The following is a 25,489-nucleotide window of genomic DNA, read 5'->3' on the forward strand; positions in this document are numbered from 1 at the left end:
AAAGTAACAATTGTATATAATATATAGTCATGTGAAAAGAATACGTACATGACTTGAAATGTGTACTTTTTTAGCAAATGTGAACATATCCAGATGTGATCTTCATTTAAACAGTATCTATAGATAAAGATGATTTAACAAACACCATGCACATTTACTGTACATTTATGCATCAATGCAAATTTCACGTATGGAAAAAGTCCACCCCTACATTTATTACTCTCAAATACCTAATCTTAGAATGAGGTGCACCAGATCAGATTTGGTACAGATAATTAGCACATCATTAGAGAGGGTCTTGGAACAACTTGTTTTATTTAAACCTCAGACATTTAGTTTGGTTTGCTCTTTGTTGTTGAAGTGTTTGTTATCACCTGGCTTAGATCAAAAGATATCTCGGAGACCTTCAAGAAAAACAGTTATATACATATGAGTCTGTGAATGGATTTAAAAAGATCTCCAAACAACTGGAAATCAAACATTCCATTCTCCTGGAAATCGTCAGTAAGTGTAGAAGATTTCAAACAACTGCCACTTTCTCAAGCCCAGGTCACCCCAGCAGGTTCAGCTTGACAACAGAATGCAAGATGCCGAAGGAAGTTTCAAAGAACCCAGAATTTTATCAGGGTCTTGCAGGCAGCTCTTGTCATTGCCGCTTTCAGTGTGCATTAGTCTATCATTTGAAGGAGGCTTCACAAATTAGAACTTCGTAGTAGGTGTGCCAAGATGTAACCTTTTCAGAAGGAACTACAAAGCAAGACTAAAGTTTTCCCATTAACACCTAGGCAAAGACCAGAACTTCAGCAACAATGTGCTGTGGACAAATGAGGCAAAGACAGAGTTCTTTGGCCATATTGCCAGAAGAAATGTATGGTAGAAACCAAAGACAACATTTCACCAGACAAACCTCATGCCAACTGTAAAGCATGGTGGTCTATATATTAGACTTGGGGGCTATTTTTACTGTATCAGGACCTTGGCAGCTCACCATCACAGAATCCCCTATGAATTCTTCATTCTGCTAGAGGAATGTGAGGCCATCTGCTAGAATTTTTGATGCTCAACCGAAAGTGGACCTTGCAACATTGGTCCTAAACATACCAGCACATATACCAAAGTATGCCTGAAAAGAAAGAAATGGAGAGTTCCTGAATGGTCAAGTCAAAGCCTGGTACCTGAATTCCATTGAGATGCTGTTGGGGATTTGAAATGAATTGTGCAGGCAAAACACCCCTCAAAAATCATCAAGCTAAAAGACTGGGAGTTGAAAAAAAAATCTCTTCCCCAGCTGATATAAGATACTGGTACTGGTAGACAGTAACAGGAAATGCCTACTTGAGGGTGTTTCCCTTTAAAGGGGGCAATTCCAGCTATGGGAGCCCAGGGTGTAATTACTTTTTTCACAAATAGAATTGGTATGTCTGTTCATTTTTCTGTGAATACATTATTGCAAATTCAAATTTTCATTATTTTTCCAGTTGCATCACCTTTATTGAAAGATTCTATTTAAATTAAGATCCAATATTGATATATACATATAGGTTAATAAAGAAAAAACATTTCCTGTAGTGTGCTTGCTTTTTTTCAAATTACTTTTACATTTCACTTATTAAACGTGCTGTATGTATGCTGCATATCTACTGCTGCCTCGCACCCTGGGGACTTCCACCACCCTACTGTCTATGGAGCATATAATCCCTGTGTCTGTGTGAGCTTTCTGTTTCTCGGAAATCCCCTTTTCACATTCAATATGGGTGAGTGATAGGAGTAAACACTGTTGTCTACTTAGCAGCTAAGCATGATAAATAAATAAAGAAGTCAAAATTACTTTAATCCATAATGATATGAAAGTGCTCTCAATGGTATGGAAACTTCCTACAATATATATAACATGACTTAAAGTTTTCCATTTTCTTTGGGATTTCCCATCTGGGTATTTTAAATATTTGTTCACATGAATATGTCCACTTAAAATTTAGTCATTTTTTTTTCTATCACTAATAGTTACTAATATTTAGTAATAATTTTGATTTTCTAGTGTTCGTTTCATCCATGGTTTTAGGTTCTTTCACTCTCTCCAATCAAAACTTTTTGTCCTGACTTACAAATGTCTCTGTGGCTCTTCCTCTTAGTACCTCCAGCCCTTCAAGAAGTCTCTATTCTGGTTTGGCCCATCTGATGGCTTTTCCTGTTCTTTACAGACTAGACAGTGCTTCTTTTTTCTTTCCCCCAAGCTATGGATTGAGCTTCCCATAACAGTCAAATTACTTTTGATCAAGTGATGTTCTCGGACATCTTAAAGTCTCACCTTTACTCTAGGAACCCTTGAGACTGCTTAGACTATCCTCCTCACTGCACTTCTTCTGACTATCTGTATTGGTAATCACTACGTTCATTATCATGCAGCTTTGACGTTGTTTGAATCCTTGTTTTTCCTTTAACAACGGGTAATTGAAACTACAGTGCTTGCGCCTAAACTTCATCTGCTTCTTAGTTGTTCTTATTCATTTTATCATTTTATATAGGATATTGAAATGGGGCATCTGCAAGTAGTTATAATATATTGATGGCAGTTTTTTGTCATCAATATGTTTAAAAAGCCAATAAACAGTGATTTTTGGTCCCTTGGAATCCAAAAAGAGAGCAATAAATATAATGTGACATTTGGTTCAGAGCTCGGGTAAAAAAATAAATTTTGAGTGAAAACCTGCTAGACTGAAGAAAACAGGCAAAGTAGCTGTGGCGCATTCATAAGGATATACAATACGTCTACATACTGTAGGATTGCCAGTTCTTGACCATTGGTTTGGATGACGGGGATTGTGTTTTTTAAAGTTTCAAACATTCATTATTCCTCAAAAAAACCGAGCCTATCCAAGTGACTAGTCATGTACCATCTCTAAATAACACACCAACATCAATAAACCAACAGCCTCTCTGCCAGGGTAAGGCCACACAAGATCAGGGAGAAATAGTGAACTTCACACAGGAGGGATCTCGGGTAGTAATTGTCCTAAGGCCCAAATGCACTAAGTGAGCAGCATTAATATCTGCACCACAGTGCAAGTAAGATGAAGACTATTTTTAATGTGCTGATTTTCACCTGGGAAAAAAGTCCTTTTCTTAGTTTCTTTGAGGAGAGACTTCCTATGCCCACTCTGTTAGGCAACAAACATCCTCAGTGTAGTGCTTCTTCAGCGGAGGAACATTCACTCACTCACACACCCACACTCCCTCATACAGGGAAAGTTTAGGGTTGCTGATAAATCTAGCCTTTGGGATATGGGAAGAAAATATATAGTGGACCTGGGTAGAGCATAATCCCCATGATTAACCAGGTTTATATAACAAATGAGTACTCCTATTCTAGGCCTGTTTTACAGAAGAACAATTGTAACAAGAACAGACCTCATCAATCAGTATTTGTTTAATGTTTTCAGAATATCATCCTGTTGAGTTCTGAAAGTCCATGAGGTACTACTACCTACTACCTTCCTTGGTAATTTCTATCCATATATATATATATATATATATATATATATATATATATATATATATATATATATATATATATATATATATATATATATATATATATATAAATAAATAAAATCTATTATAAAAAGAAATCCTGTCATATAAAGCATAAGCAAGGCTATGATACGTGATCTTCTTGGAAGACATTTAAAAGAGCCGCGAGACGAAAGAGATTTGCCATGGTGCGTCTCATGGGAACATAGAACGAGATTCTTGCAAGACACGCCCTACTTACAAGCAATATCAACAAATAAGACCACAGGCAGAAAAAAAAAACAGTAGCGTAATGGCAGTCACGCAGCACACACAGCTCCAGGGCTCTCGGTGCAAATAAAGTGTATAAGGTCTATACGGTAGAAATGAATAGGATAGAAATGAAATGAATAGGGTAGAAATGAAACATCGACGACTAAACGAAGATGAAAGAAAAGTGTGGAGAAAAGAGACCCATGGCCACAGGGCGTCTCGCCAGGGACCTTAATCATGAGACTTTGTGCCAGGATCGTCTCGCGATGACGTAGAACATGAGATTCTTGCAAGACACGCCCTACTTGCAATCAATATCAAATGAGCCAAGAGGTAGTAAAACATTCAGTCGTCTAAAGGATTTGAGCCCACACAGATTCAGGGCTCTCAGCACATATAAAGCGAACAAGGACAGTACGTTATAAATGAAATGTCGACATCTAAGTGAAGAAAAAAGCAGGGCGGAGAAAAAAGACCCAAAAGCGTTCGAGAGAAAAAAAAAGCAAAAAAGAATGATCGAGATGCAAATTCAGAAAATAAGGAAAGTAATTATCAGCCCGGAACAAGTGGAACTGGAAAAAAAAGCACGTCCAATCCGGCTCAGAATGAAACGACAAAGAGTAAAAGACAAAGTAGAACTTCATAAAGACGTTTACAAACGTTGGTGCTAAACACACGCAGAGCAGGTTAGAGATTATGAAAGCAGTAAAATTAGAAAGGCTAAAAAAAAAAACAGTGCTATACACACGTGGAGAAAGTTAAAGGATATGAAAGTAGGAAAATTAGAAAATATTAAAAAGAAAGTAAAGATCGCAGTAGCACAAACAAACTGCCTCATTTAACTATGCACCAGTCTAACTTTGGTTTTTGTACAGTAATCACTACACTATTACACCTTAAAACTTAATTCTAATTTATTGACATAATTTTAGTTATTTATTATGTTCTACTATACTGTTATGACTTTTTGTTAATCTAACTAATATACTTTAACTTTGCACAGTTTTTGATAAGCGGATCAGGATGCATTTCACTGCGTGTTGTCCTGTATAACTATGCAAGTGACAAATAAAGAATCTTGAGAATTACAAAAACGGAGTTTACCGCCGTGCATTTATTAGTTACTTTGTAAAAAAAATTATTAACTGCTGATGATGTTGATCATTTTGTCTGTCTTGAAATTCTAAACAAGAGAAACATATCCTGAATTATGGTACAAAGTCATTAAACACACGTCTCACTGACCTCATTAAAAAGATTCAGCTTATTGGAACTTGCAAGATTACAGATATTGTTTTTACAGAAGTTCAAAGAAAATAAAATCTTAAAAGTGTGTATTTGGAAAACCAAACACGGGGGTTGGTGAGCAAAGCCCCCCAAGTGGTACCCTGATAACATTTTAAAATCAAAATAAAGAACATCATATGCACCTCTCCAATCCTATGTTTTTGTTGCATTTCAATAGACGTCTAGCACTGCTGAAACTTAATCATCTTCCTGTAGATCTAACTTGTTTAGAATCCTACAAAGGAAGCAACAAAAGGACATGATCAAAGTGGAGCATATATTATTTATCTTGACGTTCACAAAGCATTTGATAAGGTGCCACATGAGAGGTTGGGTATCAAACTAAAAGAATTAGAATTTTAGGGTATTTTGTTAAGGTGGGTGCAAATTTGGTTTACACAAAGGAACAGAGATTTATGGTGTGAGAAACCTTATCAGAATTGGCTGATGTTAAGAGTGGTAAGTGCTAGGGACGCTGCTATTTTTAATATATATAAATGGTTTAGATAGGAGTATAAGTAACAAGTTGGTTAAGTTTGCAGATGATACCAAGATAGGTGTGTTAGCAGATAATTTGGAATCCTTTGAATCATTACAGAGGGACTTGGATGGAAAAGAGGCTTGGGCAGATTTGTGGCAGATGAAACTTAATATAAGTAAATGTATAAAAATGTTAGGTTAGAATATACAGTGGGAGGTCTGAAAATCGAGAGTACATCTTATGAGAGGGATTTAGCAGTCATAGTGGACTCTACGCTATCAACTTCCAGATAGCGTTCAAAAGCCATTTAGAAGGCTAACAGAATGTTAGGTAGTACAATGCGTGGAGTACAACTCCAAGGAGGTTCTGCTCAAGATTTATAATGCACTAGTGAGGCTTCTTCTGGAGTACTGTGTGCAGTTTTGGTCTCCAGGTTACAAAAAGGACAAAGTAGTGCTAGGAAAAGTCCAAAGAAGAACGACCAGGCTGATTCCAGGACTACAGGGGATGAATTATGAGGAAAGATTAAAAAAGTTGAGCCCTTTCAGTTTTTGCAAATGAAGACTAAGCAGAGACATGAATGAAATGTTTAAAATTATGAATGGAATTAGTACAGTGGATCGAGACTGTTACTTTAAAATGAGTTAATGAAGAACATGGAGACACAGTTGGAAACCTGTTATGGGTAAATTTCACACAAACATTAGGTAGTTTTGTTTGCACTGACAACCACAGACACATGCGATAAGTTACTGGTGGTGTGGCAGACAGTAAGATTTTAGAGACTTCCAAAACTAGGCTTAATGTTATTTTACAAGAATTAAGTGGATAGGACTGGTAAGCATTTGTGCTGAATGGCCTGTTCTTGTCTAGAATGATCTAATGTTCTGGACCATTGTTGACTATTCGCTAATACATCTGTACCATTTATTTAATAAATGTTTTTATTAATTTGCTCTTGATACTTTTTATTTCTAATAACCACAATATTATAGCAGCATTCTACTAATGAACCATATAATAACATGCCAGATGCAAAAATGTACTTTGAATTACATACAATAAAAGCAAAGGAAAAATAGAAATTCAAAGGCAAAAAACAAACAAACAAAAGCAAAACAAGATTCACCCCCCACCCAAAGCCCATGATACATGTTAAGCTTACTGGCCAACCGTTACTTGGATCAGCCTGCACACTTTTTTTTTAACAATACTGGACAACATTTGATAACTTCCTCTTGGTAGGAATTTCCCCAGTGTGCAGTGATTAGTGAAAAATATGTGCAAATGATATATGCATACAATCAATAATTTCTTTAAGTACTCTAGGATAAATGTTATCCAGTCCCAACGATTAGTTTCAGCCGTTTTATTCCTAGCTGCGCTGCTGTCTCCTCTTTCTCCACATCACTGAATGCCCCCAGAGCCCTCGAAGGTGGAAAAGTTATCAACCTCTTTTCATGAGAAATACAAATGTAAAGCATTTGCTCTTTTATTTTCTATATTTTTAATTTTGCCTTTATTGTTCCTAATACACTTCACATCTCCTTGACCAGTTTTACTACTAAAATGTTGAAGCAAACTCTTGGAGTCCACTTTTGCAATCAGCTTTGCTTTTTACTTCTTATTCCTTTCTAATTGCCTTTTTAGGCATCTTAATGTCCTTTTTTCACCTTTGCCCTTAATGACCTCATAATCCCTATGGGTAATGCTTGAGTTAATTCTACATGACTTTCTGCTGATTTTCCTTTGTGCTTTCTTTCTCTTTATTCATTTAGTGTGGGTTTCTGTAAAATTTCTTAATGTTTCTAAGTTTCAGGATGAAGTTATCCTGCATAGTATTTAGTTTACTCTTAATTCTGCTCCACTGCTTCTTTGCTGTGTTGGCACGTAAAAGTTTGCCCAGTTATTTTCCTTTAGACCTTGCTGCAGTTAATTGTATTATTTGGTTCAAATTTTGTCTTACTAAAATTAAATTTACCAATCTAATGTCAGTATATACAGCTTGCCAAAACACTGTCAAATGCATGATATTAAGATCACCGCTGAATTCTATTTGTTCTATGATTACTCTAGATTGGTTTCTTTTTTTTAATATAACGAGGTTGAAAACAGCTCTTGATCTTTTATTCAATGATAGCTTCACCTGTTTAACTCTTATAAGTTCGACTACTAAAAAGTCATCCATTAGACAAATTATATAGCTGAGAAGGACTCAAGAGGAATATTTCTATAATAATTTGATTTGGTATTATGTAAGTCTTTCTCCTGCTGACAATGAACAAAGTCAAGATTATTTTGTTGTTTTATTTCTGTTCCATCTTTGTATGGTGCTCTTTTTGATTTTGCCTATTACTGAGGTTGCTGCTTAAAGCTACAAACATCTGCAAATAATTAAAAAAAGTGTTAGATTTAACTTCTGGTCACATTGTTAGCCTGTACAACCCTCCCTTATTTTAACTCTCCACTTCCAATACTGCAGAACAGTAGGCAGTAATTTCTTCTGACAACATCAAGAATCAATGGTGGACAGGACCCCAGACCTTTGCCAAGATATGGATACTCACACCAAGTCAGTTTTGAGCTGGTCATTAATAAATGACAGCACATCTACAACAACAACAACAACATTTATTTATATAGCACATTTTCATACAAACAGTAGCTCAAAGTGCTTTACATAATAAAGAATAGAAAAATAAAAGACACAATAAGAAAATAAAATAAGTCAACATTAACATAGAATAAGAGTAAGGTCCAATGGCCAGGGGGGACAGAAAAAACAAAAAAAACTCCAGACGGTTGGAGAAAAAATAAAATCTGTAGGGATTCTAGACCATGAGACCACCCAGTCCCCTCTGGGCATTCTACCTAACATAAATGAAACAGTCCTCTTTGGATTTAGGATTCTCACGGAAGGGCCTGATGATGATGGTCACGTAGAATTCTGCCTTTTAATCCATCCATCATTGTTGGAGCATCATGAAGCTTTGAGTAGGTGGAGGTGGCGCAGGCCACCACCACAAAGAAACCGGAAAAAGAAACAGAGAAGAGAGAGTAGGGGTCAGTACGGATTTTAGAGCCACCATGAATAGTTATTATGATGAATTGAACATATAGAGTATCAGGATTAAGTTAAATTGAAGTTATAGAAAGGCCATGTTAAAGTAATGTGTTTTCAGCAGTGTTTTAAAGTGCTCTACTGTATCAGCCTGGCGATTTCCTATTGGCAGGCTATTCCAGATTTTAGGTGCATAGCAGCAGAAGGCCGCCTCACCACTTCTTTTAAGTTTTGTTCTTGGAATTCTAAGGAGACACTCATTTGAGGATCTGAGGTTACGATTTGGAATATAAGGTGTCAGACATTCCGATATATAAGATGGGGTGAGATTATTTAAGACTTTATAAACCATAAGCAGAATGTTAAAGTCAATCCTAAATGACACAGGTAACCAGTGTAGTGACATCAAAACTGGAGTAATGTGTTCAGATTTTCTTTTCCTAGTTAGGATTCTAGCAGCTGCATTCTGCACTCGTTGCAAACGATTTATGTCTTTCTTGGGTAGTCCTGAGAGGAGTGCGTTACAGTAAGCTAGTCGACTGAAAACAAACACATGAACTAATTTCTCAGCATCTTTCAGTGATATAAGAGGTCTAACTTTACTTATGTTTCTTAAGTGAAAAAATGCTCTCGTAATGATCTGGCTTTGTGCCACCATAATGTTGGGGGGTAGCAGGGGTTACAGTTACTTTCAAAACTTTTTAAGATTTAAAAATAATGAAAATATTCAAAAAGTTATACAGAAATACATTTACATGTTAATGTATTGATAATACAGATGGGGACATGAAATTGTACGTCTGTACAGACACGGTTCCACAGTCTATATGGTGTTCACAGAAGCTATCCAGGACTGCATAGGTTTTCTTCTGGTAACCCATTTACCTGCAACAGGTGATAACATAACATTTTCAAACCAACTTAATTAAAAACTGCATTGTGAGCATTCAAGTCAACCTGACAGCACTGGACACAAGGGTGAAACCTGCCAGGACAGAATACCAGTTCAACACTGGGCTCACCTAGAAATGGCACTTACCTCAACGCATATCTGTTGTTCTTTACAATTTCTGAAAACTCCGAATATGTAAAGCAGATGCATAGAACACTGCATCACCATAAACACCCCACAAAAGATCAGATTGGGTTCAATCACAATTCTAAATTGCCCTAACATACAATACAATACAATACAGTTTATTTTTGTATAGCCCAAAATCACACAGGAAGTGCCGCAATGGGCTTTAACAGGCCCTGCCTTTTGACAGCCCCCCAGCCTTGACTCTCTGAGAAGACAAGGAAAAACTCCCAATAAAAACCTTGTAGGGAAAAATGGAAGAAACCTCGGGAAAGGCAGTTCAAAGAGAGACCCCTTTCCAGGTAGGTTGGGCGTGCAGTGGGTGTCAAAAGTAGGGGGTCAATACAATACAATATACACAACAGAACAATTCCTTAAGACAGCATAATAATAAAAATTTTAGAATTACGGTTTAACAGTAGATGATATGACATAATTAGGTTTGGATATTTTTAGAGTCCTGGAGACCTCATCCATCTAGCTGCATCTCCATTTGGCCATGCCACGGCTGAAACGTTGCTCCGATGAAAGGACCCCTCTTTCCCATGATTCCTGTGATCCTCCATCAGGGATGACTTTACCATAGGCAGGCAAACAACTTGGCAGGTGGGCCGTGGCACCAATGGCCACATTTGGGTACCGAGAAAAGAAACAGAATAGGTGAGGGTTAGTATTCAAATATAATTATCATGTTACTTATGTTATAGTGCTAATGACTAACAACAGAGATGCAGTATGTACAGTTAATCAGCAGCTCTAGTCAGGATATGCTAAACTGAAGTAGTGAGTCTTCAGCCGGGATTTAAAGGCTGAGACCGAGGGGCATCTCTTATGGAAGCAGGAAGACCATTCCACAGTTTAGGGGCCCTGTAACTAAAAGCTCGACCTCCCACTGTTATTTTATTAATCCTTGGAATCCTAAGCAGACCGGCATCTTGAGATCTTAATGTGCGCTCAGGTTTGTAAGTCATGATAAGTTCAGACAAGTAAGCGGACCTTGGCCATTTAATGCTTTATATGTTAAAAGGAGGATTTTGAAATCTGCCCTAAACTTAACTGGGAGCCAGTGTAAAGATTTAAGAACTGGGGTTATGTGTTCATATTTTCTTGTTCTTGTAATAATTCTTGCAGCGCATTTTGGATTAACTGGAGGCTGTATAGAGAACAGTTTGAACAGCCAGTGAACACCGCATTGCAGTAGTCAATCCTACTAGAGATAAATGCATGAATTAATTTCTCACAATCCTGTTTATTTAGAAAGCCTTAATTTCCTAATATTTTTAAGATGGAAAAACATGTTTTGGACGACTTTGTAATATGCGCTTTAAATGACATGCTAGAGTCAAAGATAACTCCTAGATTGCGGGCTGATTCAGTAAAATTAATTGGGATTCCAACTGAGTTAAATGATGACAAAATATTGCTGTGATCAGCGTCATTCCCTCCAACAATTAACATCTCTGTTTTATCTGTATTTAAAGACAAGTAGTTCTCATTCATCCATTCCTTTAATTCACTAACACAACTAATTAAAGACAACATCGGAGAAACTTCATTTGATTTAAATGAAAGGTATAACTGGGTGTCATCTGCATATGAGTGAAAATTAACATTATGTTTCCTAATGAGAGATCCCAGTGGAAGCATGTAAAGTGAAAACAGTAAAGGTCCCAGTACTGAGCCCTGCGGACACCATATTGAACTTCTGTGTATAATGATGGAGTACTGTCAGCACATTTCTGTACATACTGGAATCGATTTGATAAATAAGAACTGAACCAAGCGAGCACGGGCCTGTAAGCCCAACATCATTTTCTAGCCTGTGCAGTAAAATAGAATGGTCAATGGTGTCAAATGCTGCACTTAAGTCCAACAACATAATTACAGTGGAATTTCCTTCATCAGAGGATATCAGAATGTCATTTACAACCCGTGTTAGTGCCGTTTCTGTACTATGACCAGTGCGAAAGCCAGACTGGAATTTCTCAAATAAATTGTAATGCGTAAGGTGTGACTGAAGCTGACTGGCGACTACTTTTCTAGTATTTTAGAGAGAAATGGTAAATTTGAAATAGGCCTATAGTTATTTAGTATGTGTGGGTCTAGGTCTGACTTTTTAAGTAAAGGTTTAATGACTGACACTTTTAGTGCATCAGGTACTGTGCCATGCAATAATGAACTATTGATAATGTTTAGAATAGGTGCTGCAAGAACATCCATTGCACTTTTTACTAGTTTTGTTGGAACTGCATCTAGGGAACAAGTAGTGGGCTTCATTTTAAATTAAAGTTAAGACTTCCTGCTCAGTTACAGGATTAAAATTATTAAAGTGCTGAATGCAATGTGAGCAGGGTCTGCTAAGCTAGTATTTGGTTTGTACTGTGATGCTGAGATCTGGGATCTTATATTTTTAATTTTCTCATTGAAGAAGTTCATAAAGTCTGTACTGCTAATATCTGTTGGTATTTTGCACTGTTGATCTGAATTCCCATTTGTTAATTTAGCCACTGCTCTAAAAAGTACCCTAGGATTTTTATTATTGCTATCTATTAATGTAGAATAGTATTCTGAGCGAGCTTTAAAGAGGGCTTTTTATATTTATTAACACTCTCTGTCCATGCAATTTGAAAGACATGTAGCTTTGTTGTTCTCCATCTGCGCTCCAGTTTTCGACACTCTAATTTAAGAGCTCGAGTGTTTTCATTAAACCAGGGAGAGTTTCTATGTGCTTTGATCACTTTTGTTTTAGGGGAGCCACTGTGTCCAGAGCATCTCTCAAGGTCACATTATAATGTGATGTTAGCTGATCTAAATTGTTTTCCACGTTTACATTTGATGTTAACTGATCTAAATGGTTTTCCACAATTACACTCGACTTACTCAAGGTATCTATAAATTTTGAAGCAGAATTACAATCTAGATGTCGCACTGTCTTTGTTTTAATCTGAGCGCTGGCATGGGCAGAACTAAATCAAACGTAATTAAGAAGTGATCGGAAATAACTACATTTAATGGAGTAATATTTAAATTTTGAATTTCAACTTTGTAAGTTATAATTAAATCTAATGTATGGTTATGATTATGAGTTGGACCTTTGACAATCTGACAAAATCCTACTGAATTTAACAAATAAGTAAAACATTTGCTAAAAGTGTCAGTTTCCACATCAATGTGTACATTAAAATCCCCATCAGAACTACGTGATCATAATTTATAGCCAAATCAGACAGAAGGTTGCTAAATTCAGTCATGAACAATGAATATGGCCCTGGTGGTCTGTAGACTAGCACTATAATTGTGTTGGAATCTGTTTTAATATTTAAAATGAATGCCTCAAAGGATGTAAAGTTGCCTAAATTTTTAGGAGTGATTTGCATTTTGTTACAATGAATTATTCCAAGGCCTCCTCCTCGACCAGAATCTCTAGACTTATGAAGGAACAGTATCCATCTGGTGACGCCTCAGCTAGGGAACAGTGTCACATTTACTAAGCCAGGTTTCAGTAAGAAGACACAGATCAGATTTTGTACTTAATATATATCATTTACCAAAACAGCTTTAGTGCCAAGAGAGCGAATGTTCAATAAACAGCATTTAAAACTGCATGGTTCTTTCTGAACTGCTGATATATTTTTGTTTTAATTTGAATTAAATTTCTATTACAGATGCCCCTGGTGGAGTGTCTGGTTTTATCCCTTGGTCTAATTATACACCTTATTTTTTGGTTATCAATTAATTTATGGTTTGTTTCAAGACTAAATTTACTGGATGCCCCACAACAGGGATTATGGGTAACAGCTTCAGGAAAATAACAGGTGGGATAAACAACAGCCTGTGATTTAAGATCACATGACTGCGGCCTGGATGGTGCTCTAATCAGTCAACCAGGCAGTTTTGCTGCCATATTTTGGGATAATACATAAGATCCCTCCAGTTAGGATGAAGACCATCTCTTCTGAAAAATCCAGGCCTTTCCCAAAAATCATCCCAATTGTTCACAAATGCTATGCTTTTATTTGCACACCAGGTTTCTAGCCAGCAGTGAAAGGAATGCAATCTGCTATAAATCACATCCCCTCTATACAATCTTGGTAAGGGACCAGATACAATTAAATTCCGACATTTTGTTTTAGCTTTGGTGCATAGAGAGATGAAGTTCCGCTTTAATACCTCAGATTGCTGTAAATAAATATCATTAGTGCCGACATGCAGCAATAAGGTAGATACTTCATCGGCAACACGGTCCAATGCGCCTTTATGCCAGAAATCTTGGCCCCTGCAAGGCACTTAACATTAACTGCTGGTTTAACATAGTTTGGAATTCTAACATTCCGCACTATGGAATCGCCAATTATGAGCACTTTATTATTCTCAGTTTCCACAGGCTGGAGAGCTGAGAACCTGTTCTGGGTCCGAATTGGTGACCTGGGTGCTGGGGGACTAAATTTTGGATTCTTAGACCCCCGTCTTACTGTTACCCACTCGCCCTGTGGCTGAATTGGTGCTGCTGATTTCGGCCTGCACTGACTACAGTGGGACCTGGAGAGACTGAAGCCGAATCAGATGTAGCCGAATTGTCTAAACAAACCGAGTCGATCCAATTTTCGGTTTGCCTAATCGCTATCAGATTCCTAACGCGGTCCTCCAATTCGCGTATTTTCCCGACCAACTCTAAATTAACTAAACATTTTTGGCAGGTGAAGCTATCTGCACTGTCGGCCGGAAAACCTGAGCTGTACATACTGCAGGACACACAACATATAAACGTGCCCTCGATGGGCAGAGAGCAGATAGAACTTACATTAAATGTTGAAGTCATCTTTGCCATTTTTATAGGTGCTTCTGCGCTTTCCGTGTTGAGCTGAATCACTGTCGCTTTAAGTTTCCACCACCCGCTAAGCGATCGACTTTAATTTCTCACTGCCGGTTATTTCTACTGGTCAGCTGCCGGCTTTATCTCAGGTGAACTTGCTCGTGTGCTTCCAAAGGGCTACGTGCCTGTGGGAGACGCCGCCGCTCTCTGCTTACATACAAGTGTACCCTGTAAGCAACTGATTTCCCATTCAGGTCTGATTTCTTAATTGTGCCCATTGGTGTTTGGACCAGCTTGGAGTTCCCTATGGTCTCTATTGGAAAGGTTTGATCCAAACCAATGACTGATGGATCAATAACCCACTACTAGGAGGCTCAATGGTTACACACTTGGTCTGCCCAAAAATGTAAAGGTCCATTAGACTGAGATCATTTGTATTCCTTATAGTAGATAATCCCCTTAAACTGAGTTTCCATTCTTTGCATTTGAATGATGTGAAAATGGTTTAAATGTCAAATGACTCTAAAAACCAAAAGACACTGTCAAGTGTGATAAGGCAAATATTCCATGTGTGATAAGAACTGCCTGAAGTAACAAGGCCAGTCTTGTAGCTGCAGGACATTGTCTATGATTCTCATTTTAGATAAAATAGATTACATCCTAGGTTCCATTTCAGAAACTGTTATAATATATTGTTACTGAGCTCAATCTCACTCTTATGTCCCTGGTGTGACACACTATGGAGCATAATGCTCATATGTACAGATAAGGAAAATGTTTTTTAAAAATACAGTATTGCATAATAGAAACTGATTGAAGTTATTGTATGTGATGAAAGAAAAAACAAAGAAAAAATATAGTTCTGCCCAAAGCTCTAGAATCACTAAAGCTGATCTTGTATATCCAAATGTACAGTGGTGTGAAAAACTATTTGCCCCCTTCCTGATTTCTTATTCTTTTGCATGTTTGTCACAAAATGTTTCTGATCATCAAACACATTTAACCATTAGTCAAATATAACACAAGTAAACACAAAATGCAGTTTTTAAATGATGGTTTTTATTATTTAGGGAGAAAAAATCCAAACCTAAATGGCTCTGTGTGAAAAAGTAATTGCCCCCTGAACCTAATAACTGGTTGGGCCACCCTTAGCAGCAATAACTGCAATCAAGCGTTGCGATAACTTGCAATGAGTCTTTTACAGCACTCTGGAGGAATGTTGGCCCACTCATCTTTGCAGAATTGTTGTAATTCAGCTTTATTTGAGGGTTTTCTAGCATTTCTAACTTTTGTCTCATCAGTCCACAATTTATTTTCCCAAAAGTCTTGGCAATCATTGAGATGTTTCTTAGCAAAATTGAGATGAGCCCTAATGTTCTTTTTGCTTAACAGTGGTTTTGCGTCTTGGAAATCTGCCATGCAGGCCGTTTTTGCCCAGTCTCTTTCTTATGGTGGAGTTGTGAACACTGACCTTAATTGAGGCCTGCAGTTCTTTAGACGTTGTCCTGGGGTCTTTGTGACCTCTTGGATGAGTCGTCTCTGCGCTCTTGGGGTAATTTTGGTCAGCCGGCCACTCCTGGGAAGGTTCACCACTGTTCCATGTTTTTGCCATTTTTGGATAATGGCTCTCACTGTGGTTCGCTGGAGTCCCAACGCTTTAGAAATGGCTTTATAACCTTTACCAGACTGATAGATCTCAATTACTTCTGTTCTCATTTGTTCCTGAATTTCTTTGGATCTTGGAATGATGTCTAGCTTTTGAGGTGCTTTTGGTCTACTTCTCTGTGTCAGGCAGCTCCTATTTAAGTGATTTCTTGATTGAAACAGGTGTGGCAGTAATCAGGCCTATGGGTGGCTATGGAAATTGAACTCAGGTGTGATACACCACAGTTAGGTTATTTTTTAACAAGGGGGCAATTACTTTTTCACACAGGGCCATGTAGGTTTGGATTTTTTTTCTCCCTAAATAATAAAAACCATCATTTAAAAACTGCATTTTGTGTTTACTTGTGTTATATTTGACTAATGGTTAAATGTGTTTGATGATCAGAAACATTTTGTGTGACAAACATGCAAAAGAATAAGAAATCAGGAAGGGGTCAAATAGTTTTTCACACAACTGTATGTCAGAGAGGTAAGAAGAGGAGGGTTAGAGAAACAAAGGATCCACACACAGGACATGGACATTAGCCTCATGATGTGGTTTGAACTGTAGGTCCAAAAGACATTCATGAAATCTGGAAGGCTAACAAGTAGCTACGTTCAAGACCAGACCCTTTAGAATCGTGTAAGCTATGGTGAATGTTATCCCATTTGTGCCATTGTTATTCTCCTACATTAAAATACAGAAACATCCTAATTTCACTTTTACCATCGCAATTTCACCCTTGAAACACAAATTTGCCGTCCATACTAAACCTGAAATTCCACATTTTCTTGGTCCTTGAACCTGTTTTACAAGCACAACCTGTTGAGGACCGAATCAGACACTCCCAGCAGGCAAGTGATACTAGACTGTTAAAAAAAATCTGTTTTCTAGCAACATTGTAGTATATAATCAGGAGTTGTGTAATCTTAAATAAATGACGGTAGTGGAAATATTATTTATTAATGGCCTTTCTGATTTTGGTCATTTTGGATTATACTTTAAATCTGCACAGTGGTACATTGGTTAGGGCTGCTGCTGGACCATATCCTCAAGTTTGAATCAAGGCCTTGTTTCTGCCAATGTCTAATTTGCCAGTTCTTGTGTCTGTATGTCTTTTCTACAGTAGTAACTCCAGTTTTACTCCCACTTGTTTAAAGATGTATACTTTTCATTAACTGGTGACTCTTAATTTGTCCATTGAGGCCTGAAAGAGGTGTACAGGGCCCCAAACCTCCAGACACAACTACACAGACAACCACCCAGGAGCAAATACATGTTTCATTTGTCACAAAAATACCTTGGACATGCTTCTCAGCAGTTTTATGCACCTTACAGTCCCTCTTAGTCTCTCTTTTCCCCCTCCACTTCTCCCAGGTGTGTGTCATCTTCTCCAACAGACTCTGTCTGTGTCTGGCAAAGTTGAGTGCTTCCAATGTCCAAACCCTTGTCTCTAGGAAGCACTTCCAGGTCAGGTGGAATCCTTCTGAAGCAAGACATTTATCTTCCGCTAGCTTCCCCTGGTGGACTTCATGGAACCCAACAGGGCAACCCTACAGGCATCCATAGAGGGACTTGTCAGCCGTGGGACTGCCCCCTAGCAGTTTCCAATGGGGCTACTTTCCTTCTGTCCTACCAATCAGGAAGGGGACCAACAAGCACCCTGGCCGGTATGCTTCTTACTTGACGTTGTCCAACCGTGATGTTGTCCTTCATGATAGGTAAAGGAGACCTGTTCATAGTAGATGAGGTGTTAGACCTGGAGTTTTAGCTGTTGCTGTACTGCCCCACACCTGGCTCCTGCCCAGGGGTGCGAATGTTACCTGATTATGGAACATTCCATGCCTTGGTCTCAGAGAACAGGGTCCATCTTTGATGGAGAGCTAGCCCATCTATTACACTATATACATTATGTGTGATTGTGTCCCTAGGTTAAATGGTGCAATATCCTGAGCTGGTTTCTGCATGGCTACCCCAAGATCCTGATCCGGATTAAACAGAGTTGGTGTGCAAGATTGTAATCTTGCTTGCTTCTTAAAGCAGATTTTATGGATGTTTTGGGGGGGAGAAAAAGTTCTAATTTTCAATATTCTTTTTTTTCTCAACATAAAGCCCTCTTTTCCAGAGAAGACCTGGGGCCTCATGTATAACGCCGTGCGTAGAACTCGCACTATAACATGGCGTAAGCACAAAAGCTGAAATGTGCTTACGCACAGAAAAATCCAGATGCAGGAACCTGTGCGTACTCCAACTTCCACGTTCTTCCGCTACATAAATCCCGATCAGCATGAAAAGTAACACTCGTGCACGCGCTTAATGTAACGCCCCAACTCCTCCCAGAATTACTCTTTGAATATGCAAATGAATATAAATTGCCCTTAAGCTTATCCTTCTGTGAAAAGACAATTGGAAAAGCACGGGGGAAAATATAAGAATTTCAGCGAATACCAAGTGGAGGCAAAGGAAAAACATACTATTTGTTCAAATAAGCCGTGGTATAATCAACAAAAGAAAGTTGATCGAGTGACATAGCGTGTTGGAGAAAATTGAAAGCTCACGTTCACAAAGTCGCACAGTGCCAGAAATAAAAAAGAAGTCACATATCAAAGTCGCTGTGAAAAGCCGAGTTGTAGCCCACTGTCTGAGTGTCATATGAAAGATTATTAGGGTACAGAGAAAAAAAGGCACACAGTGGGGAAAAAGCACGAAATGTCAACTTCAATCTCGACATTTCCACTTTAATCACATAGTTTATTTTGTCATTAAAGTAGAACATCATAAACTTCATCTTAAAATCATTTAATTAACCAGTTTCTCAAATCACATTGTAATTAAAGTAGCACGTTAAATGCTTTGTTTTGTATTTGATCTTCTATGTCCTCTATGTGTGTGAATCACTACTTGCTTTTTAAACCGGCTCTCTTCCTCCAACTGGACACACAATTCATTACATTCGTATATCGGATATTACAGCTCTCTGAATAACTAAAATACTGAGATGTATATGTGATATCATTTTTATGATGATAGGAGTTAAAGCACGTTATTAAACATGAGCTTCATGGCGCAGTGATTGTGTGCGACCTTCAATGAAATTATTTATTGCAGCAGTACTCATGGACGGCTCTATGTCCAATAGAAAAAGTCGAATGTCAATATGTTATCTTATGCATGGTGGATCGCCACACAATCAGCTCTGTAATAGATGTTAAGCTATCTGTAAGCTTAGAGCGCTGATTCTTCAAAACGTTAAAGGAACATTGAAATATCTTCATAGTACATGTTTAATTATTCTATCCTTCACTCCAGTCCCAGTGAAGAATTTAGATTATTTAAATGAAGTTAAAGTTTTATCTGTTAAATATAATAAACATATTTTGCTGCATTTCATCTTAAAAATGATATCGTCATCATATGTAAATACACGCTTTATAAAGTGGCTCAGGTTGTGCGATATTATAACTATAGTGCAAGTTTACAGTGAGGTAATTGTACTTATAAGTACAAACACTTCTACAAGGAGCGCTTGATTGAGTGCGTTTATAGTTCTTGGGATGAAACTGTTTCTGAACTGCGAGATCCGTACAGGAAAGGCTTTGAAACGTTTTGCTGTGGCCGAGACAGTGTGTGCTTAATGCCGTATACCGATAATTCTCTTTCCGATCAGCTGCTGCTGTGATTCACACTCAGATACAGTGATATAAATACTCTGAGTGGTGCAGTGAGAGTAATATGGAAAAAGATGATCCGCTGCGGCAACTCCTAACGGGAGCAGCGGAAAGAAGAAGAAGGTGCAGCGAGAGTAACGTTAAAGCAGCTATGGTATTTAGAATAATTTGACCATTCCGTGGACCATTATATTGTTACTGGTTAATTACAATCAGATGCATTACACTAATAAACAATATGCGGTTAGTTTCAGTGTATTTATAAAGCCGCGTCAGGAAAATAAGGTGTAACCACACAGGAACAGTAGCACTGCTTTGACGCTGGGTGCTGCCAGTCTGCAAAAGCGAGCGGAGAACTTGCGTACGACAAGGTATGAGGTACCGTGGAAAAGTGCTTGGCTTTACGCCAAGTGTAGGTTTTATACATCACGATTTGAACGTGGAAAAGTTCTTACGCAACATTTCTGTGCGTACGCACCATTTATACATGGGGCCCCTGGTCAATATTCAGTTATGCTTTTGTAAATTTATACATTGGCTTTGAGCTGCTGTTAAACTTCAAGAAATTTGAAAAGTGAATGAAGCCATCTGGTATTAGCCTTAGTGAAAATGTCTTTTACTGAAGTGCCCCTTGGAGATTTTCATGTCAATACAATTGTGTCTTTTCAAGTCCATTAACACAGAATGTTATTCACTGGCACTTTAAAATAAAGATGTGATTACAGACAAGGATTTAACAGTAGAGAAAAAGGATTTCTAATTCTTGAATTTGCCTATTTCTAAAACATAAACCAGTGGGTTATTAGATTTCTGCATTAAGCTTCATTACCACAAAGCCTTCATTTAATTTAAGAAAGTCTGGACTGAGTTAGAGAAGAAATAAAGCAGTTAATAAATTAATTAATCAATTGAATTTATTTATCTTGTTTCAAGTACTTAATGCGACCGACTAATGTTTTGCTGAATCCTGAGAACTCTACAGCCTGTCTCACTCTTTCAGTATCTTCTGGTGTTCTTACAGTTGTCAGTATTCCAACAAAAATGACATTTTCATGACCAGTAAGTTGAAATTTAGTAAACCTTTTTAAAATCGTGTCCTGAGAAATAATTCTTTCTGAAGCATGTTAAACTTAATATGAAATCTTCTTTGCACATATTAATACAATGCATACTGTACTGGCTAACCTGCAATGAGACTTACCACTTGTCCATAGTCACTGAAACTGCTGATTGTGTACAACACATCCACAACACTTTATACACCTCCAACATATTCACTCACTCATCACAAAGCCTTGAAGAACCTCATATCACTGCGCTGCAAATATTAATGGCCAGCCACCTGCCTTCTGGAATCTGACAGTCTGTCCGCTGTATAATGCCTTTATCTTGGCATTTCTCTTACCGTTAACTTCTTTGTGAATTCCAAAAACATGAATGGTCACTGACATTTTAGAAATGACTACACCATGTAACAGCCATGCTCACCTCTTCTTTTGGGTAGCTCCATTCACATAGTAAATTTGGTAGAACTTCAAGTCACAGTGTACATGAATAATAGACATGTGTTTGGCTTTGGCCTTTGCCCCTTGGGAAGCTTACACTCAGTGACAAACACAAAACATATTGCCTTCTTTTGATTACTTGATCCCCAAGGTACCATGGGGAAGGTTAATTTCACTTAGACCTTTTATTATTATTATTGTGAAACTCTTTAGTTAGCTTATATAGTTCTGAAAGCCAGGTTATGGTTTGTTGATAAAGTTGTAGAGGGACTACACAAAATGTCAGTCATGCTTGTTCTATGTTTATATGATTTGTGTCTGTCTGACCCTTTTGCTGTATATTTAAACATACTTGAAAGTGTTTCCCTCTGCAAACAGTAAGGGTATCATAAACAGCAACATTCCACCTTTTTCTGGTGGGTGGTGGAGATCTATTCTATTGTCTAGTTCCAGGTTGTACAAGTTTAACAAAAGAAGCATGTATTTCAATAAAAGAAAGAAAAAGAACGCCAGTGGTGAATACCTGGATCATGATCATCATCACAACACTGCTGTCATTCACCGAAAAAGAACAAGCTATCATCACGGTCATTTCCCCATCTTCTACTCATAGCTTTCGGTTTTTCGGTTTGCTTTCTGGAATCATGGGTGAGATTGTTCTAGTTTATGTTTGAATTGTGTTATCTGTTTAAATTTTCTCACTTGGATTTGCTAGCTTCCATTAATTTGTAATTTCTGCAATAACCATGTTTTTATTTTGGACTTGTGTGCTTGTGTGTATATATATGTTGTAAATAAGGCAAGTAAGATCGGGAACTAATTTGTGTGTGTGTGTTTTTTTTTTTTTTTATTCAGTTGATTGAGCTGCCTAGTGGGAAATCCTGAGACTTTGCGGGATCCCCTCAAAGTTGCTGGATATCATGGCTGGCCTGCACACTGGTACTGGGAATGCTATGCAGAGTGGGGGCAGAACCATGTCATTTTTCCCAGTTGATTCTGGGGTTTGTCAGGGGTGTGTTCTTTCTCCTACTCTGATCAATGCCTGCATGGACTGGGTGTTGGGCAAGGTCGTGGGGTCCAGTGGCTTGTGGGGCATCTGTTGGTGAAGAGAGATTCACTGATCTTGACTTTGCTAATGATGCTGTGATCTTTGTGGAGTCAATTGAGGCTCTGATCAGGGCGCTTGAGAGAATGAATGAGGAATCTGAGTGTCTGGGGTTACGAATGTCCTGGATAAAGATGACCTCTTGGGCACAGCTATCAGCAGTGTGTCTGTCTGTGTGGAGAGTGTTGACCTCTTTTAAAGGTTTACTTACCTCGGCAGTGACATTCATGTCTCTGACTCTTCCTATGAAGTCAGTAGATGGATTTGAAGAGAATGACGGGTGGTTATGAGATCAATGGAAAGGAGTGTGTGGTGCTTCCGATATCTATGCAAAAGGATGAAGGCCCAATTCTTTAGAGCCTTGCTGCTTCATGTCTTGCTATATGGTTGTGAGACATGGATGCTATCCACTGACTTAAGATGACGACTGGACTCCTTTGGTACTGTGTCTCTTCTTAGAATCTTTGGGTACCGCTGGTTTGACTGTGTTGAATGAGCGGTTGCTCATGGAGTCCCGAATGAGGCACATTACATGCATTGTGAGGGAGCGTCAGTTAAAGCACTGTGACCATATAGTGTGATTCCCTGAGGGTGATCCAGCTCACAGGATCTTCATTGTTGAGGACTGGAGTGGCTGGACCAGGCCAAGGGGTCGCCCATGTAACACCTGGCTGCGGCAGATAGAGGGTCATTTCCGGAGGGTGAGACTGTACTGCTTGTCTCCCTGAGAGGGTTGCCAACCAAGATCCCAAGCTGTTTCATTGTATGGTGGGTGCAGCAACACTTTGTAACAGTGCATGCTACCTGACCTGACCTGTACATAGTCACATTTGATTTGGGATCAGGGAAGTCTGGGTGTGTTTAACTTTTAATATTTTAACATACTTATTTTACATTTACAGAATCTTTTTGACTTGTTTATCTGTTTGCTATTTCATTGATTTGGGGAGTTTATGTACAGGTGTGGTAAGACACTTAAAGGTAAGTATGGTGTGGCGTACCTTGAGTGTGTAACTTGCCATACCCCAAGTGTGAGTGCAAAGTTCTTAATCTTTTGTAAACGGACCCACTTCTATAATGGGCATACAGTTAATAACCTCACATTTATACCATGTACGAATATTGTGACTTGACTAGTAACGCTCTCTCGCACCCTGTAACTTCTAAGTGCAGCGCATCTCTGTATTCTTCATTAGTTCCATCAGATTGGTCTTTTCCGGAAACAAGTAAAGCCACCATATGCATGGGTGTGTACGCAACACACTACACTCGCAGGGCTTCTTCCTAAACACCCACCCTCTATTCCTCCAGTCCATGCGTTTTAAACCGCTGCCGGGGTTTCAGGAAGAGACCAAAAGGTATTGGACAAAAGACTAAGAGAAAACAAAAAGCTAAAATTGATGTTATCTATTCAGCAGCTTAGCAGCACAAGGTAACTGAAGTTTCATAAGTAATTTAAACGTTGTAATGAGTACTGCGACAGTGGAGACAGACAGACAGCTACACATACATATGCAGGCCACCACAGCGACTGGGCTCCACATGTTTGAGAAGTGCCTCTGTCTGCTACAATATCTTTCTGACATTTTAACTATTGTATCATGGTAAGAGTTTAGATAGGCATTGTGGTCTATGGATATTCAATGCGTTAAAACACGGGGGCCGTTTTGTCACGGAATGTTTGCATTTCCAATTTGACAGTAACGTTACATTTCTTTTTTGTTATTCATTTAGAGGTACAGTCAGAAGGTGGATGTTGTGCAGCCTCATCTACTGGTGTTAGGCAGATTAATTGATTTGGGTGTTTTGAGTACTGAAATCCTTATCTCCTGTGGCTCTTCGTTATCTGCTCTCTTAACAGTAGTCCTTTAGACTGAGTGTGACACACCCATCCATCCATTATCCAACCCACTATATCCTAACTACAGGGTCACACACACCATTTACATCAAATGCATATTCTGCAGTCCATCTTTTCATGAATATAGCCGCCAGTTCATTGACTCCTGCACTATCGTCGTAATGCTGAACATCAGAGTGCAGACGCAGTATCTGTTCACTATTACCATTGAATGCCAATGTATAATCTGATGCTGCAGAAAGGTTTTTCCCTTGCATCAGGTTATGTTTATTGTTAAAATGTGCTCTGTTGTCTCTGTACATGTGTCACATTTATATGTCTAATATGGGTTTTTAAGAGACTTTTTGGCTGTGGACAGTTCATCGTGAACAGAAGCTTACACTCTCTGTCGGACCAGGTTAACGAGAGCACCTCAGATCTTTGCAGTTCAAAATCAATGCCTCTACTTTGAGCAGCACCTTCACGAGGCATTGGTTTGGTTTGCAAATGCGACACCCAGTCTAATTGTTCCCAGCCAGTTTTGAGTAAAATTCTCTCATAGTTGTCTTCAGATGTATATATTACATGCCTGGCTTCAGTTAGACTAAGTACAATTTTATTACTTATTTTTTAATTTTAATTAAAATTATTATTTACACTTCCAGTTCAAGCTTTTCCCAGTTAGGTCTGTGCAGGGCAAGCTAGCAAAGAGGTATGTAAAGTCCAGCACCATTTGTTCCCTCAAAGGTAGCCACAGTAATCTGAAAAAGAGAAAGCAGATGAATTTCAAAAATTCACTAAGCACAAGAGCTTCACCTACCTGAAGAAATCTGCCTGATAGCACTAAATTTAAAAAAGCCAGAAAGGAAACCTTACATGTGCTTTATCTACTTTGGGGAAAAGAAGCCAGCAGTATGGTTGGTCTGTTTCAAAGAAGAGCAGAGTCCTGGTGTAAAAAAAAAAAGAAAAAATCCAGCAAACCATTTTTTTTTCTTTTGTTTTCTCACCTCTCGCCCTCCAGTAAATACTTTACCACATGGCAGTAGTGCTGCTACCAGATAGTCCCAAAGTCCTGTGTTTGAGTTGTGCAGTGTGTGTATAGCCTGCATTTTCTTTCTGTATTACAGTGGTTTGTCCCTTTTCACCTCAAACCTGTTTGATGCTAAACATGAGCTGAGTTAATTTTTAATATATTTTCCTGGGCAGCATTTAGCTGTAAGGCT

General features: G+C 38.3%; 1 protein-coding gene across 2 annotated transcripts in view; it reads left to right on the forward strand.

Annotated features, from left to right (window-relative positions):
- Positions 1 to 25,489, forward strand: part of st3gal3a (ST3 beta-galactoside alpha-2,3-sialyltransferase 3a) — a 394,364-nt gene that overhangs the window by 8,777 nt on the left and 360,098 nt on the right. The window lies entirely within an intron of this gene.

The sequence above is a fragment of the Polypterus senegalus genome, chromosome 14 (assembly GCF_016835505.1).
Source record: "Polypterus senegalus isolate Bchr_013 chromosome 14, ASM1683550v1, whole genome shotgun sequence".
NCBI lineage: Eukaryota > Metazoa > Chordata > Cladistia > Polypteriformes > Polypteridae > Polypterus > Polypterus senegalus.